The 4908-nt window shown below is 42.9% G+C and overlaps 1 protein-coding gene across 1 annotated transcript in view; it reads left to right on the top strand.

Moving 5' to 3' along the window:
- The window catches only part of LOC122081442 (dentin sialophosphoprotein-like), a 22791-nt gene extending 20753 nt beyond the window's left edge, over nucleotides 1-2038 (top strand). The window contains exon 16 of the transcript XR_006141083.1: nucleotides 96-2038. The gene's annotated coding sequence lies outside the window, so the exon portion shown is untranslated. The remainder of the gene's footprint in view (nucleotides 1-95) is intronic.
- The last annotated feature ends 2870 nt before the right edge of the window (nucleotides 2039-4908 follow it).

The raw sequence follows: 4908 nt of genomic DNA, 5'->3' as shown, positions 1-4908 counted from the left end.
GGGATTTTTGGTTTTTTTTGTTTTTTTTTTTTATTTTTTTTTTTTTTTTATTTTTTCTGGGTCAAGAAAAAAAAAATATTAACTATAATGTGCAGCAGAAAAACTCTGGCCGGAAGGAGCTTTTACAGGAGCAGCTGGTGTTTGACACCACCTAAACCGTGTCATACAAATTGGAAGATCCTGTAGCCACAGTATGGGCCCCCCTTGACAAAGTCTTGAGACATGCTCAAAAGAAACAAATGAGAAACTACTACATAGAACTAGAATATCATCTACAATACACCGAGGCCCAGCCCAAGCTGGAGTCCTTTTGTTGGCAAGGAAGGCAATCAGAAACAACACAGCAAGGAAATCTGCAAACAGCCCACCAAAACCATAGCATGTCAAATAGCTTACACCAATGCTGTAGACAAAAACCCACAACAGGCCTCACAACAAGCCGGTCATTACCATTAAGAAGCAAGCTACAGCATCTCAAATTGCTTTGGGGTTCGTGTACGATGCTACGGAGGGACTGAACCAGGGTGTAAGCCAGTAAAGTTACACCCAGTAAAGAGATTCTCCAATGAGTGAAAAAGAAAATAAAAAAAAGAATGTAAGTTGGGGTTAACGAACTCGAAAAAGAATTTATTCTACGTTTTCCAAATCTGCCAGCATAAAGATGACCAAGTAAGGTTGATATAAGAACTGGTAGGGACATTTTGGAAGTAACTGATCAGAAAATGAATCCAATCCCTGAAGTTGACCCCGGTAAAGCCACGAGTGTCGATACGAAAGGGAGAAAATTGCCACAGTATGGCAAGGGCATCAACACAGCAAAATGAAGGTTTTGATCCGAGGAGGGAGATCTTGAGGCTAAGGCCATGTCCAAAATTGGTTTTGAGAGGGAGATGGATTGGAAACTTGTTTGTAGAAAGCCAGGAATGGGCAGATTTGATACGGCAACAATGAAAATGCCCCCTCTTTAGTGAGATTATATGAGCAAATGCCAAAATATGTTATTGCTATGGGAGCCTGTACTATTGCGGGAGGGAGAGAGAGCTGGTCTTTGACGGACCCAAATCCACTTGTCATTGGCCTCCGTGATCGGGAGTGGAAGGCGAGCAATTACCACAGATTCGGGCGCTGGATAAAGGCTAGAGACTAGCTGAAAGTCCCATTCCTTGATAGGGTAGTGGATTAAGCTAGACACAAACTCCGAGCGATTATCTGGGAGATTACTGGTGATACACCCCTCGGATTGAGGGAATACAGGCAGACACGAAAGTACTAGTGCTGCAGCCATTGCCAATGCACCTATGGAGCCTTTGAATCCATGAAGAATACAATGCTAGCAACGCAAAAAATGGTCCTATGCACTTAGGATGACTTGCACAAGAAAAGGGATGACTTGCACAAGAAAAGAGACGGGGAGAGTTGGGCTGTTCCAGTGGGAAATTCTTTGATGCATAAGTTAGATTTTGTTAGCAATAGATTCTCAAAGAGAGTTTTAATATCAAGTGACCGCTCCCCTGTAAGGGGTGTGCATTAGTATTTATAAGCAATGGCCGATGGATGTAGCAGTTATGGAGAGTCCCTCTTTGACGAGGAGTCCATTCTAGGTAGGATATCTCATGGGAGAGTTCTATTAGGCAAGTTGCCTTATCTGGTTAGAAATTCATGTTTGGACGGATCTTTTAGAGATTGCCTTTGTGAGCTCCAAGCGTAAGATTTGCTTTCGATGGTCCTTGATTCTTGGGATTGCGTCGGTAAGCTAGTTGAGGTGGGGTTAGTTGTTCAAGTTCAACCCTGTTCGGGTCATACCTTGTTCAACTCACCCTGCTTAGTTGGTAAATAGCAATTGTATGTATGGATCTTCTCACTTGTAAGGCCACATGTTGATGCCTGATTGATGGGCGGTATTTTTACCTCATCATAAGCCCCCTAGTCCTTCGGGTCGAGGTTTGTAGGTCGGTCTGCAGGAGTGCAACAAGCTAGAATTCTAGGCTACGACTAGGTCGTGGATCTTTGATTCAATCAAGATATCTTTGCTTATTTACGATTTCTTCTTGTTGTCTTTTTTGTAAGAAAGCGTAAGATTTTTGATGCGGGCCTGTGGGTTGGTCTTCTTTACTTAGAGCGTAAGGCCTTTTGATATTGACCTGTGGGTCGGTCTTCTTACCTTAGAGCATAAGTTCTTTGATGTTGACCAATGGTCGATCTTCTTGTCGACCGGTGGGTTGGTCTTCTTGCCTTAGAGCATAAGTTCTTTGATGCTGACCAATGGTCCATCTTCTTGTCGACTGGTGGGTTGGTCTTCTTGCCTTAGAGCATAAGTTCTTTGATGCTGACCAATGGTCGATCTTCTTGTCGACCGGTGGGTTGGTCTTCTTGCCTTAGAGTGTAAGGTCATTGATGCCGACCGATGTTCAGTCTTCTTGTCAACCGATGGGTCAGTCTTTTTGCCTTAGAAATTAAGGTCTTTTGTATTTGCCTTAGAACATAAGGTCTTTAGAGATGCCTTGGAACGTGGTCTTTGTATTTACCTTAGAATGTAGGGTCTTTGTATTTACCATAGAAGGTAAGGTCTTTGGATTTGTCGACCCATGGTAGTCGGTCTTCTTGCCTTACGATCTTAAGGTATTTTATTTGGATTTGTTGATGCATGGTGGTCGGTCTTCTCTTACCAACCTTTTCGGGTTGGCCTTTTTTCCTCACGGATGAGGTCTACTCTTGCCAACCATTAGGGTTGGCACTTCTTTTCTCAAGGATGTGGTCTTTGCTCATCCATTTCGCTCGGCTACAGCTCTTCCCTATTGTTTGATTTGGTCTCATTGTCACGGAAGGGGCGATCATCACAACCACCACGCTGTTCAGGGCTTCAGGAATGGGTTTCTTTTTAGCTTTTGAGGCGGGTAAGGGTTGTGGTAGGCCACAGTTCAATTCTTTGACTATTGTTGCATCCATGGCTTGTTTGTCATCGCTCCATGAAATGTCGGTGTTGTGGCTTGCTAATGTTGTTCCCCCCGATTGACGCTGATCAATCTGTTGCGGTAAAAAAATGGTCCTAGGCACTTCGGGTGACTTGCACAAGAGAATAAACAGTGGAGAACCGAGCTGTTTCAACGAGAGACTCTCAAATGCCTAAGTTAGATTTCTTTAACAACATATACTCATAGAGAGTTAGTTTTGCTATCAAGTGATTGATCAATCCCCTGCTAGGGAGCGTACTTTAGTATTTATAAGCAATGGCTGATGGATGTGGCAGTTATGGAGAATCCCTCTTTGACAAGGAGTCTGTTCTAGGTAGGAGATCTCCTGGCAGAGTCCCGTTAGTCAAGTTGACTTATCAAGTCCATGTGGTCCTGATTCTCAGGATTTCATCGGTAAGCCGGTTGAGATCGGTCGGGTGTTTGACTTTGTTCGACTAGTACTTTGTTCAGCTTGTGCCTTGCTTAACCTGAATACCGACTGTAGGTATAGATCTGCCCACACATAAGGCCACGTGTTGATGCCTGATTGGGGGGCTGTACTTTTACCCTCATCATCGAGCAACAAGGCTTATCTTTAGCCTCAAGGAAGTAGGAGGTAGGAAATACCTTCCTTTTAAGGATTTGAGTCCAAAGAGCAGATTATGCAAAATCTGCCAGCCTTTCTGAGCCAAAATAGCATGATTAAAGGACCCAAGCTTGCCCAGACACCTTGGTTAACAGAAAAAAGGACCCAATGTCACGAAACTCTGGACCCCCATAAGCTTTGCTAGCACAAAGAACGTCCCACTTGTTCCAATAAACCGCTTTACCCTTTTTATCCTTCCACCAAATTCGATGAATCAAGAGGCTAGTCTCATCAATCGTAGATATAGGAAGGGAGAAACATGGAGATACGATAGTTGGTGGTATATTTTGAATATTTTGAGTAATTGATTACGTGGCATGATTGGAGGATATGAAGTCAGGAGGCCAAGGCCGCTTGGGCAGAGAGTCATGCGAAGAAGAGTAAGAGAGTGTTTACTCAACCAACTCTCTGTGTTTGAAATTGAAGGTTGCTATTTAAGGGGGAAAGAAATTCGGCCAAGGGATAAAATCAAAAACAACAAAATACACACAAAAATGCAACTCTTTACAAATTTCATCTCTTTCATAGTGATAGACTTTACTTAGGAGTCTCATCTTTCCATTAGATGTAACTTCAACGAGTTTCCGAACTATGAAACTCATAAACAATGCGTATCTGGTGGAGAATTTCATGAACAATATAAACATTATCCGAAATCCCTCCTGAAGGTATGAAAGCGCTTTGGTAGGGCTAATGAGGAAAAACAAAATGGGCTTCAAATGGTTAACAAAACACTTGGCTATGATTTTGTAAAGAAGAGTCCAAAGGTCAATAGGCTGGAATTGAGTAATATCCTCAGGATGCTTTTGTGACACATGGACGGTCTGAAAGAACCAATAAGCCAATGGGCCTGGAAGAATTTGGCCGGCATACCATCAAGCCCAAGAGCCTTGTAGGGGCCCATTAGAAAGACTATAACTTTAATTTCTTCCTCTGAAAACGGGTGACAAAGGCCAGCATTTTGTTGTTCAGATATAGTGTGAAAATTGTCTGCAGCCACTGCATTGGTGTAGTGAGTATTGGGTTGCTTGGAACCCCCTGGGGTAAGTGCCCCAGATGTTCTCAGCCATTCATTGCACCTCTCCTGTTGCTGCAGAGGATGTGGACTCTAAAAATCCAACAAGGGACACAACTAGGATAAGGACCAATGCCGACGTGTCTCCTCATATGGCTAAGTTCCCATTAGAATCTCTAAGGCTTCGTTTAGTAACGCTCCAAAAAACGTTTCTGCAGTTTTTTCGTTCAATGGGAACGAAAAAACGGAATATAGTGTTTGGTGCATTTATGGTGTATTTCTTTTTTTTTTTTTTT

Source organism: Macadamia integrifolia, chromosome 6 (genome assembly GCF_013358625.1).
Source record: "Macadamia integrifolia cultivar HAES 741 chromosome 6, SCU_Mint_v3, whole genome shotgun sequence".
Classification (NCBI taxonomy): Eukaryota; Viridiplantae; Streptophyta; class Magnoliopsida; order Proteales; family Proteaceae; genus Macadamia; species Macadamia integrifolia.
This window is presented reverse-complemented; position numbering and strand designations above follow the sequence as displayed.